Source organism: Aptenodytes patagonicus, chromosome 11, assembly GCF_965638725.1.
Source record: "Aptenodytes patagonicus chromosome 11, bAptPat1.pri.cur, whole genome shotgun sequence".
Lineage (NCBI taxonomy): Eukaryota > Metazoa > Chordata > Aves > Sphenisciformes > Spheniscidae > Aptenodytes > Aptenodytes patagonicus.
In genome coordinates this window covers 11,101,638-11,115,392 of record NC_134959.1, presented here as the reverse complement: position 1 = coordinate 11,115,392, position 13,755 = coordinate 11,101,638, and the positions used below count along the sequence as shown (strand labels likewise).

At 41.4% G+C, this 13,755-nt stretch overlaps 1 protein-coding gene across 2 annotated transcripts in view; it reads right to left on the bottom strand.

The window, feature by feature from the left end:
- GARRE1 (granule associated Rac and RHOG effector 1) overlaps positions 1-12,925 on the bottom strand; it is a 65,669-nt gene extending 52,744 nt beyond the window's left edge. The window contains exon 1 of one of the 2 annotated variants that reach the window (XM_076349130.1): positions 12,862-12,925. The gene's annotated coding sequence lies outside the window, so the exon portion shown is untranslated. Of the gene's footprint in view, positions 1-12,425; positions 12,451-12,861 lie in introns of those variants that run through there. The other variant, XM_076349131.1, reaches the window with a different exon arrangement.
- Positions 12,926-13,755: the final 830 nt, after the last annotated feature.

The following is a 13,755-nucleotide window of genomic DNA, read 5'->3' as shown; positions in this document are numbered from 1 at the left end:
GCAAGAAGCCAGACACTGCTGTAATCAATACCTCTCAAGAACCACAGCCAGGGATCTTCTGTTTGAACACAGATCTCCTCCAAGACATTCCCACATATTCACTACTTTCAAGTTCTTCCAAACCCAGTGGAACCGTCACACAGTGGCTGTGGCTCAGCCAGACTGATTTTGGACAAAATTCAATGCCCACTACTACTCCATAATCAATATTATGGAAAACAACTCCTTCCACATGTCTCAGGAAAAGATATGCGAAATTATAACTTGGGCAAAAAGTTCACCTTACATCTGCTTTAAGATAAACAACACAGTAATAGACCCCCACAGAACAATTAACTCTTTGGAAAGAACCCTGCTGCTAGACCCTAAGATTTAAGGCGCAAACTTCCACTATAGTTCTTTACTGTGTTTTCCATTTACAGATAATACATCATTTTCCACATTTTTTCCCCATGAGGCAAGCTCTGACAAAAACCTGAACTTGTGTATACTCTGCTCCTGAATTACTGATGCCAGCAGAAAGTGCAAATCACTGCTGCACAATCAAACAAAACAGTTAACACGCTTTTGCAGCAAGGATTTCCATCCATTCCTTTTCTCCAAAGCATCATACGGGAAAAAAAAACTAGAAAACTGTATTCCTACTGCTACTAATATTCCTTCCTTCCAAGGCTCTGTAAGGATCTTGCTCTATTTCTAGAGTTATTCTGTTAGGCAAGTACAACTTCTATATTCTGCATAAGCCTACAATATATATCTGTAGAAATCTCTCGGGAACACTACAGTGAATAAACACGGGCATGCTTCATTTATTTTTTGCATCTTCTTTTCAAAAAAAGTATTATAATATCAAGTGTGTAGTTACCTGCAATTTTTGAACACTAAAAATATATCTTACTTTCTTGCTTTCAATTCAACAACATTGGTCCTGTTTTCAATTTCTTTTTCCTACTTTTAGATTCACTCTAGCAAGCTTAAAAAACACAGTATTAGAGATGCATCCTTACTACACACTAAGGTACTTATGTATTTGTTTTTATCCATAATACAAAATAGGTATTTCCTGCATACACCTAACAATACCTGTTCTGTGCATATTACACGATGTATGTTCTCCTTTATTAAGGGATTTGAATTTCAATGAGTCATTTTCTCAAAATTTCCATTCTAGAAATAATTACCTTCCTTCAAAGTGTCCAGTAACACTACGCAGCTAGAGCAGACCATACCACTTTTTGCATTTATTGTTTTATTAGGAACAATGTGTACCACAGTCAGAACTAGAACTAAAGAGTGTATTTGATACGTCAAGGGATTTTTATCCTCAACTACCACTCATGTATTGCTGTGCAGCAGAAGAGTTTAACCAGTGCTTCAGCTGCACAGACACTAACACTCATACCAAACTGAGTTTAGAACAACAGGAAATCTTTCGCATTTTCAGCGTGGCAGATTCCTCTCCCCATCTTTCAGCTAACATTCCAGTCCTCACTGTGTAATACATACAAACAGGAGAGTTTTAAATGTGAATTAAAGTGTAAAGCAGAAAAAAAGCAGTAAAAGTAGGAAAAAAAATAATCACAGGGAGAAAAGAAAAGGAGAGTGACTGGATTCAGCAGCATAAGAAAATAAGATGATTGTGGGCTTGGCAATGAAACTGATGGTTTTCTTTACAGTGTATCAATATGATGATATTCAAAATTGAGATTAAACTATATTTTAGGGCTCTCAAATGCTATTAGTAAGGCATTCTGCTGCTTTTCGAGTTGCTGTATGCGTATCAGCACATAATTTTAAACAGTATAGCCACTTGTAAAATGGAGTCTTATCTCCTCTTACAGCTATTATTCTGTCTGGAACAGAAAATTCTTCCACGGACTGCTTTTCATATCTTTCAGGTGATTATGCTGACACTTCTTTGCCTCTGAAGTTGAAACACAGACTCCATTTACGTAGACATTTCTTTGTCCATATTTTGGACAAGACAGTGGATTTTTGTTGGTCAGAAGTGGTACTTATTCACTACTAATAAAAACAATTTCAATGTTACATTAAGCAATCTATACTATTAAATTCCTAGAAGATCACTACTCAAGAAAAAACATCCATGAAAAAAATGTTGTGGCATCTAGGTTTTTACCACACACCAATGCTGTAAAAATCTGAGTATCTTATCCTCATTTGTGTCAGATTTAAGCTTGTTATTCACAAGTGAATGGAAAGGTTTTACCTAATTATTTGTTAATTCTAAAAGATTACATTGAGTAATCTCAATGTTTACTCATTGAGTTTATGAGTAGTTGCTTTGCTATGTTTCTTACCATAGTCTTCAATATGAAGGTATTTAACAAGAAACCAAAACCTTTGAACAGAGAAAAGAAAACAAACAAGAAAAGAAGAAAGCAGGAGAGACATTCCCATGTAAGTGCGAGTAAGCCACAAGTACCTGCCACACAACCTACAGCTTACCACCAGTCCAAGCTGAGGCAATGCCTTCCATATGGAAGAACATAAGTAGCAGTTTTAGAAAAAAAAAAAATTTCACCAGTGAAAACAGAAAATAATTCTTTCCTTCACATCAACTACAAAGCATCAATTTCAAAGTATTACTTCTTAAAATGCTGTTTCTTACCTAAAAGATACAGAAGACCTTATCAGTGCTGCAATACCCTTGTCTTAGAACTGTTGTGTATCTTGCATTTGCAGACACATACTGGTATATGTAAGTCAACTTGTCAAATGCTTCCCCTCTCAGGAATATTCTACGGCTGCAATTACTATTCCCTGCTTTTTTCAGAATATGTTCACAGTGGGTCTTCTGAGATCACCAGGTTTGGACAATTTCTGATGGAATACTGTCCCTCACAACACCATCTTTTGGCCAAAATGCTATCTGCCTGCAACAGTGTAAGGTAAGTGAAAGCCAATAAACTATACATCTTAAATCAATGGTGTGATGTAAAAGAAAAAAAAAAAAAACCCTCACAGCACAAACCTTTAGAGACAGCTAAATAAGGGATAAGAAGTCCACTAAGTCAACAGTGCTTTGAAGCACAATCAGGTTTTTCGCATGCTACCAAGCCCTATAATCAATATTCACACATATCTAGCTGCATAATATTTGCTCCAAGTCTACTGTTCCAAATTACACCAGTTTAACTTTGCTCACATTAGGACTCATTTTAGAGAAAAATATTTAGCATAGACATAGCATGCAAGAGGCCCTGCATTCATAGGATAATTTATTCCCCAACACACTAAACAACTGGATCAAAATACAGCATACCTTCCTATCTATGCTTGTAATTATGAGGACTGTATCACTTGCAAAACCTTAAGTTAAAAGGAAAAGGAACATAATTATGTAGTGTAGAAAACTTCATAAACTACACTTCCCCTTGTTTTTCTTGATATATGATTTAATGTACAGTGAAAAACAACCAACACAGCAGAGACGACCAACTCACGCTCCAGAACAGAATATATCAAATAGCATATGCAAGGAAGACACAATATATTACTTCCCTGAAGCCACAAGAATTTTTGAAAAGAAACTGCCTCATCTCTACTAAAACATTTTCAGAACAAAATACAGATACAACTTTTTTAGCAGAAAGTCACTGACTGAAATACATAATTCTCTCCTGTTTCAGGATGCAACTTAAAATATCAGTGACAACATACTATATCAGACAAGAGAAAAGCATCCACTGGCTGCACTGTAAAGCTGAAAAAGCCCATAAAAATGTGAATGTCTCAGGAAAAAGAACAAACAAACCACAATTTAACATCAAGTCAAGTTTTATCAGTCATGTTAGCAGTAGTCTTCTCCATCTATCACAATGCACAAAGTTGAGGGCCATGAAGGCCTTTCAAGTGGAACAAACAGGTGTTGAAACACAAGAGAAGGCAGAGTCTAGACAAACATTTTCCATCAGTAATCCCCCAAAGTGCAAGAGACAGAGAAGCCCATATTAAAAAACAAAACAATTAATAAGAGGGTAAGGACAGGCGATTCTGAAGAGACCAACAGCAACATGCTAATCTATAGATATTTCCTCAGAAACTGACTTGAGAAGTTTAGTTTAAAAACCACACTAAATTGTCACAAAACCCCCACATGTCAATGTATTGCACAATCAACAAACTCTGTGCAGCTGTTTAAGAACAAATTAAACTTAATATATTGTACCTTTAAAGCCAGAGGAGCTATTCAACCATGAACTCTGGTATCTGTAAGCCACAGCAATTCACACACCCAGTATTCAGTCCAACAACGTGTCTGATTAAAGCACACTCTTCAGAAAAGCATCCAGAATCAAAGACACCATGAAAGGTTTTGGAGTAGTAACTCTGACATCTGAGCAACAACTTAAATAGTGTCAGAGATTCAGTGATAAAAACACCTCCTGATGCTTGAAAGACAGCATCTGTGATTTGAAAGGGACGTCTGCAGACCTCATGGTCACCGTGATATGGAAAGAGAAGGCTGAGTGAGAGAAGAGCTAGAATCTTTTAACGCATGTTCAGGGGAAACATTATTAAGAGGCAAATCACGGTCTGTTATTCATTTGTCTGACCGTATCAGACAATCCTAATTAAACCTCCTAAAACCCAACTGTTCCAGAAACTAAAATGGAAAAAAGAAAAAAAAAAAACAACCTCTTTTCCTGCTGTGTCTTCAAAGGAAGAAAATGCACTTTTCCCAAAAAATATTTCTCTAAATCTTGTGTGTCAACTACAGATTTACTCTATCATACCAATCCATCACCACAAAAATATAACATTCCTATATAAAAACAAAAAATGTATCATTAGTGGTTTTCAACAGATTTCATGTCCAGCAACATCTGCAGAGCAATAGATTTCACTTAACCAGACCAGAATCTTTTCTAACCACAAAACCAAGCAACAGACTAATTTCAAAATAGCACAGGTCAGATGTACCACTTTTCCACACAGATAAAGCAGTAAGTGCACTTGACCAAAGGCTGCCAAACTAGACCATATGCTGTCCCATGACTCAAATTACTATTTCAGTTTTAAGACCAAATATTACATGAAAGATAACATTTAAATTAGGGTTGGTAACTTGGGTCTGTAGAATACCTTTGCTAAGAAGAACTTGTGAACAAATGTGTTAAATTCATAGACAAATTTTATATAAGAGTTTGCCAATTACCAGAGTTATTTTGTAGTAACTTGTCTAAAACTTTACAATACTCACTCCTCTTTGGACCTGAAATGAGGTCAAAGTGCTGAATTCAACATCACAATCTGTTGCCCTGGAAATTATTGCAATGTTTAGACAAAGAAGTTTATTATGAGATCTAATAGGATTGCTTGAGAGAAAGTGTTTTCATTCTCTTCCTGATAGCAACACAAGACAGACAGAAAGACTGGAAGCTCTTTGAGTAAGGACTCTTCCAACATTTTAATACAGAGCCAAACATATTCCCAGTAACAGTATACATGCTCTTTTTTTCAGGGTTTTGTTCTAATAATTGGCATTTCCTTCCAGCACCCCATACAGTTTTCATCAGCATGGCAGTCTCTTAAGAAAAATAAGCCACAGAATTAAGAGTCCACTTACACTTGCATTAATTTAGGAAATTTAATTTTTACTTAAGCTATCCTGCTCTTCTATACATAAGCTTCAGCAACTTCTCTTCAAAAATAGCTAAAACAGAAGTGCAAGTTATAACACTACCTTAACCTTGTATCTTAACTTGTGTATCTACACTGGTAGAAAGACAGTTTATTTGTACTCCACTGAGTTAGTAAAGTATGCCCAGTTTGCTCTCTGTAGGTGAAGAATGTACAAGTATCCATTCAAACCTCTGCTCTCCTGCCAACAACAGCGGCAACCTGGCAGTCTTGATTTCATTTATACTACTCAGAACTGAACTCAGTAAAACAAAACTCCGACTGCTACCAAATCTTACACATTTTTTCATTCTCTTTTGCTTTTTATTTAATAAATGAAAGGTTTTAGCTTTTCTAAATGATACGTACATATTTAGCAGTAGGCCTATTTTTCAGCACCATATGAAAGTTTTGATTATATCATCTGCTTGTGAATGTTCATCTTGTAGAAAAAAGGGTATATCTTATTACCTTATTATCTAAATATTTGCAAACTCTATTGCTCAGCCAAAAAAATACAAATACCTATGTCTTTGGTAAGAGGCTAAATAAAGTTTATTCTGGAGCTATGAAACATGCACTGATGAAGTTGGATTCTGTAACAACGTATTTGCACAGTTTTAGTTACGCTATTCTACACCACCTGGCCTTCAATTCCTGCTTGGACAAAGAATTGCAGACCACTCAACAGCAGGCAATATTGCTATTCTTCCCTCCCGCCAAAAAGTTTCCTATCCTCAGGATCTTTCCACATTTTACTAAACACAGGTGCCTTTAACAAATGATGAGAACCTGCACTCATTTTTACCTTCATTTGACAAACGTGGTTTCTTCCGAGCATTCGGAGATTACAAACTCATTCTACATTGAAGTTACCCTGCAAGATGCATGCAGAAGAACATACAGATCTGGAAGAATGAAATTTTTAGGTAGCCTCTTCCTCCCTGTATTCTTCCTCCTTCTACATAATACCATCTGGTGCAAGACTTGCAAAGAGCACTCTGAGAAAAATTTTGAAATACTCAACAGAAAGAGATTATGTTCCTCAAATCTTTTGGAGTCTGGCATAGACTTACATTTACCCAAAGTGATCTTTCCCCTGTGATACTCAGGCTTTTACTGAAGCTGTGAGGATGCAGACACAAGAAAAGTCTTTCAACTAGAAGGGTGTTTCTGTGTCTGTCCTTTCTACAGCCTTCACTGGTTTTCAGCATTTCTGTTATATGCTGGGCCACATAAAAAGAATGTCTAGCTTCTTCAGGATGAGACTGCCAGCTTCAAGTATTTAAGGAACTTTTTAAAATATTACCTTGTACTTTGACTCTTAGGAAGCAACACTTAAAAGATCTCCAAATTTTTCTGAAATGTGAGCTGTAGACATTCAGGTGCTTTATCTTTCTCCAGGGAAGTTCTTGTGCTTGGACTCAAACTGTTCTTCTAAGGCACAATCAGCCAAGTTCTGTAATCTGTACAGAAGAGTAGGATGTTCAACTTTCGTAAACAAAAGAAATACCTAGGAACGTTTCTCTCAATATCCTGGTATCAGGCAGACCATGTGGACATGCTTCAAAGGATGTAATTTTACCCCAGTAAATCCAGAGAAATTCCCAATACTATCCAGAAACTCACAAACATACCAAGTTATCACAGTGAGGTAACTAAAAACACTCACTGCCAGGATTAAAGATATATTTCATTGCTAGACAACTCACACACAAACGAATCACACTAGGGATGCCTGTGGAAAAGTAAGTGGAGAAAAAGTCCATCACGGTCCTTTCTTCCTACTCTTCTCCTGCCCTCTCCTCTACAACATATTCCATTCACTGCTTTAAAGTTCCCAAAATACAGTATGTTAGAATAAAGCATTAAAGATTCGAAGTTAAATATTATTATTTCTACCAAGGGGAACAAACGTTCCCTTACTTTCAGAAACTGTTTAAGTTGAGGAGTTTCGTTCCGTTCCCAGATTGCAGAGTACACTGCACAGAGCCTGTGAGGAATTTTCTGTAATTGAACAGTACCATTTAAATGTCAACTTTGAGTGCACAACTAAACAAGAATCACACCTAAAATATTGTTATTAAGCAACTAGTTGACATGTTCCCTTATAACTTTCTAACTAACAGACATGTAGTGTCAGGAAAGAACAAAAATAGAATATCTAAAACTGAGAAGGGGTGGCTGACAAGATGGTGGAGGGACCTTCCTGTTGAAATTTTCCAAATAATCTATCATTTGCAATGCTATTGTACAGAAATGCTTACCAGAAAACATTAGCATCTGACAAGTACCCCACTGAAACATGACTAGATAAAACAAACCAGAGTCACATTGACCAAAAAACCCTAACCACTTGAAAAAGCAGAAAACTGTTAAAAAAGCAAGAAACAAAAGACCACAAAGAAGGAATACAGCTATGTTGCAAGACAATGAAAATCTAGCTAGCCTAAAACAGAAAACATGCATCACTCATTTCAAGGAGAAAGTTTTACTAAAAACATAAGCGGGAATTAGTCACAGTTTAGGGATATATCGTAAAGATGTTTCCTAAGGAATTACCTTCTCTGATATGACCCTACCAGCAAGAACACAAAAGGTAAAAAAATTATTTTAAAAGACACGGACAGCTACTTTACAGCAAAAACTTCTTAAAGTTTTTGTTTTGCCTTTTAGCTAATACAGCAAAACTTCTATCTACTAGTGCTACTATGTTCTTCTATGAGGGCTTTCCTTAGAAGGGAGAGCATTTATTTCTTTCGTTAAAATAGTTCTTCAAAGGAAAGCCCTAGAATATCCCACCTCAAACTTGAATTGTTTTAATAAAAAGTTGTAATAAGTGCTTGCCCTGATAAGCTGCCATATGTTATCATTAGACTGAAGCCAATGTGCCACCAATGGTATGCAATACCACAGCTGGAAAAGTGTCTGACTTGCTATAAAGGCTCTTGAACATGCCTGAAAGCCTCTCAGAGCCTCAGTTACTGCCACCTCAGATACACCCATACTGATCCTCACTCACAGACATCTCAGGATTCCCCCAGCCACACCTGGAGTACTTCGCATTCCCCTTTTCAGCCCTTTTCTTTCATTCCTCAAAGCTTAACCAGCATTTCTAGACCCTCTATTCTGCTGTTTCCCGTGGCCCCCCCTGCTTTCTCTTGTACTCCAAGGCTGCTCCAACCTGGGTCCCTGGAAGTCAGTTTACCTCATGCAAAGTTTATGAACTTAACAGACCCACACAGATCAATCCCCCCAAATTTATCTTAAGTAATCAACACACTAATCTTCATTAATTACAGCAGAGTAAGACAAGATTGATATTTCAAGACCACAGTTCTCAAAATAATGTCTTGTCACATTAGAGCACTTCAAAGTGAAACACACCTCATTAACACCAACATCATCTTTTTGAAGTTTCATAGAAAAATTTGGGGTTTTTTTGTTTTTTTTAATTACTGTTTTGGCAAAATTCAAAGACTGGACCAAAATGGTTTATCCACAGAACACTAGAAGACTGGGATCATATCAGACCAAATCGGCAATTAACCTGAAAAGCAGTATTTGTGAAACGAATGCCTCCTACTCCCCACACACACACCTTAATAGTTTCTTTGGGGGCAGAAGGGATGAACGTCTAAACCCCTCCTGCCATAAAATTATCTTGAGGTACACAAACAGCAGAAGAGAAGAAACTTGCACAAAGCCAGAAGCACAAAACACAACTACTATTAGCTTCTTCTCAGTGAGTTTGGAACCCATCTTTAATAAAGTCTACTTAACTTTCAAAATATTTTTTTCATCCTACCGGGCAGAACTTCAGATTTTACAGATATCAAGAAACAGCACCTTCTATGGTTTAGATCTGCAGTCTCCACATAAGCTTCCAGCGTTGCCTTCAGCCACAATACATACAAAATCTAAACACAACCTGGAATACGATATTGCCTGTGGCATGTTACTAATAAATTGTTACCCAAAGGCCAATGAAGGTTAAGAAACACTAATCCAGACATATCACCAAACTCTAGGAGGACCTCGATTATAACGCAGGTTTTGTCAAGCCTAGCAGAGCCAGTTGCCTTCTGAGCCAGTCCCAGCACAATGTTTTGTGATGAGGTTGCCCATGCTGCTGGAAATGTCATCTTTCATGTATGCTATAAAACCCCTTCTATAGCTACTAACAATACCCTGGCATTGTTTGCAACATGTAGGGTGTTGCTCTGGCTAACATCCAATTCCAGTAATAATATTCTATCTACCTACAGTAACCACAAGAAGATATTCTTCATTTTCAGCCCCAAGAGGTTTTGCAGCGCAGCAGCAAACTCTTAAAGAATTGCCATACTTCACTGCAAGTTCCGTATTTCACTGTGCATTTATCTGTCTGCACAGATCAGGCATTTCTCTAAAGCTGTAGAAACACCTTGAGATTACTGGGAATAAAGGAGCTCTTTTCATATGGCACAATTAGTCATATCAGCAGTGATAGCTATTTTGAGCAGCACCCATTAATCACTATCATTAGCAGGATTTCTGGTGTACCAGCATTCATTGTACCAAGAACAAGTCTTTTCCTATTACAGTACTACTATATAAACAAAGCAGCAGCACAATTTCTCTTGACACAATCCTGTTTTGAGTAATGAGAGGCAAGTGGCAGCACTTAAAACTACAGTCAATTCAGGGTATAAAGGGAAGCTTACTTATACCTTATAGGATAGCAAAAATACTGTTGTTTTGCTGCAAAGAAAAATTGGCCATCACTTGTATGCTGGGGAAGAAGTGTTGAAAAGTAATAAATAGTGGGAAGAAGTGGGGAAAAAAGCTCTCAGGTTGGAGAGAGCAGGAAAAAAAACCTACAGAAAAGTAAGATTCAAATGGAAAAAGATTCAAGTGATCAAATACAAGTTAAAGCCTAAGAAGTGGAAGAAACCTAGACTTCTCTTTTAAAGATTTGTAGCAGATATTTTCATATGACTTTGTATGAAGGATTATTCACCTGTTAATCAAATTTCAGAGTCTCGGAAAAGAATTTCAACTAGAAGAATATTCTCTGTATGCATTATTTCTAGTTTCCTAACACCCCTGAGTAACTCCTGATTGAGAATGAGAAATGCCAACAGAAGGATTTATGCCTTACACTGACCTAGGAAGCAGTACCACAAGCTGTATGGGAAGCAGTGGCTACGTGCTACTTCCAGCCTGGTTCCTCACACCCCAAAGGCTCCACGAAGCACCAGAAACACGTTATTTTTGACCTAAAACACACCTTCTTCACAACCATAGATTAAATACTTAGAAAGTCCTCCCTTCTAGGAGGGAAAGTACAGAACAGAAAATAAAGGAAGAAAATAAAACCTTGTGCAAGTCTTGAACTTGGAAAAATAGCAATTCTTTACGTAAGAAGGGTCCAGCTTATCTTCTGTAGAAATGTTGCCTAGTAGAAGACTCCAGCCAAGTACAAAATGATGTTGATACCCGATACACAAATAGCACCTGTGCACATACCAAGATCGGCCAACACTCCTTATCCCATGAGCTGCATAGCAAAATCTTCATGTGGCTGGGAGCTACACGACACATACCACATACCTCAGAGAGGTGAGGGAAGGGGAGCGAACCGAGGGAGCTTCAGCCACACGTCACTCACAGAAAACAAAACAGTTCTTCAAGAGCACCACTGCCCCTTTGTAAGACAGCACTGGGCTGAGAAAACAGAAACATCAAGCAACAATAGCCTTAAAATCCACAGCGACCTTTTCCCCAACCTCTAAATTTGAGATTATCTAACAGCCACCAGCAGTTACAAGATGCAGTGCCATTTTGGGAACCAAGCCTCAACCTTTTGCCAGCTCTGTGTGCCTCCGGAGCCACAGGCTGACTGACTCTGAAAAGCCAAGCAGTTTATTGCAGCTACACACAACTGGTGTACGCCACTCTTCAAGACACTCAGACATCTGTTCCTCTATAAAACCAATAATGATAATAATAATGGCTGACTTATACCTGTAACAAGGTTTATAATCTCATGTAAAACAAACAAACAAGATCTTTCAGCTTCTTTCAAATTTCTAAGCTAACATCCACCTGACAAATATATACCCGCACCATTTCCTCTCCATTCACATGATAAAACCCCTCAAGCAGGGAGAAGCAAAGGTGTGTTAGTGAAGTTTTAAGCTACAGCCCAAAATGAGTTATCCTCTTCTGCTTGCAGTTACCATAGGCATACAACATACTAAACATGAGGCTAGATAACAACAAACAGCACTTTCAGTTAGCATGAGGTGAAAAGTCGGTACAAGCACAGCCCACTGCAGTGGTCGCCAAAACGGAGACACACCTCCCCGCAGGCCTTCGGGCCGAGGGGCGCGAAGAAAACCCACCGCGGGCACCGTGATGAGGCGTGCTTTCGGGAGGCCGACGTTACAACCCCCCCGAGGGGCAGGGCCCACCGGCACCGCCCGGAAGGCCCGCACGGCCAGCGGGGCCGCCTCACCGCCGGGAGCTGGCGGCGCCCGGCCGGGCCAGGGCAGCGCCGCGCCGCCCTGAGGCGAGGCCCCCGCCGCGGGGTCTCGCTGCCGGGCCGGGGCTGGCTGGCTCCCGGGGCGGCCGCGGGTCACTATTTAGCAGGAAGGTGCGCAGGAATTCCCGCAGGCGCAGTCCCAGCCCCCGGGGCGCTCCCCGGGCTGCCCGCACACGGGTCACGGCGGCGGGAAGGGGGGGGGGGCGGCCGCAGCCTCGCCACCGCCCCGGCTTGCACGCCCGCGCCGTACCGAGGCTGCCCCCGCCGCCACAGGGCCGGCCCGGCCCCCCCCGAGGGAGCGCGGCGACAAGCTCCGGGCAGCGCCCGGGGGCACCGCCGCCGCCCTCCCCCCGGCCGGGGATCCTCGCAGGCGCCGCCGGCGGCTCCTCCCAGCCCCTGCCGGCGCCCCCTGCCGCGGCCCAGGGGGCTCGCCCGAGCGTCCGCAGGGCGCTGGCTGTCCTCCTCCGCGCTCCGTTCCCCTCGGCGCCCGGGGAGGGAGGGAGGAGCGGCGGTAACGCCGTCCATGCCAGCCCGGTGCCTCGCACCGCCAGGGCCCCGCCGGCTGGGCTGCGGGGCTGCTGCCGACCCCCCGGCGCCCGCGAGCAGCGGCCGGAGACAGCCCTCGCCGCGGGGCCGGGGGAAGGCCGGTCGGCGAGAGCAGGGGCTCAGCGGCGGCGCTCACTCACCTGCCCGCGACAGCCCCCGCCGCGCGGCCAGCCCCGCTCTGTGTACTCCGGAAACGGCGGCTCCTCCACCGGGCGCCGGGGAGGGGCCGGGCGAGGGGGCGGGCGGAGCCGCGAGTGACAGCGGGAAGGGGAAGGCGGGAGAGGGCGGGCGGCCGCCGGCTGAGGGGTGAGGGAAGGGCAGGGGGCGATGGGGAGGAGGAGGCGGCGGGCAGCGGCGGCACCGGGGGTCCCCTGGGGCGGGAGTGTCGCCAGGGGCACGGGGGGGTGAGGTGAGGCGGGGAGGGGAGCGGCGGGGTTGTCCCAGTGAGGGGGTGACAGAGACGGCCCGAGACGGGCCCCGGCTGCAAGGGGTGCAGGGGAACGAGGGTGAGGGACGGCCAAGCAGAAGAAAAGGGGAGAAGGGGAAAAAATAATCAGTGAATATTTTATATGTGCTTAAAATAATGAGGTTTCTCATTCTCTTGTTTTGTGGTCAGGTGCAGTGTCCTTCCTTAGTAGAGCAATTTGTGATGGAGATCTCCAGTGGCACCTGCAAAGTACTGTATTCCTCTTTTGTTCAAAATCACTAGCTGGAGAAACTGCAGAATTCAACACTGCTGTTAAATGGATTTATTTGGGAATTAGGTAAAATGCACAAAAATTATCTCAAACTGATCTCTTGGGCATAATTGTCACGGTGCTACCAGCTTTAGGAATTGTTCAGAAACAGGCCTGGTCTACGATGGCTTTGCTGTATGAGTTTAAACTGGTTTATTATTATTTCTCAGGCTTAATGCAGATTTTATACAGAAAAGTTTGCAGTGCAATACGATGTATTTTCAAATCCTATTTCCACAGAAATAGTCTTCTGTTAATCCTGGCTTTCTTATTAGAAAGTGATTATTTTTTATTTCC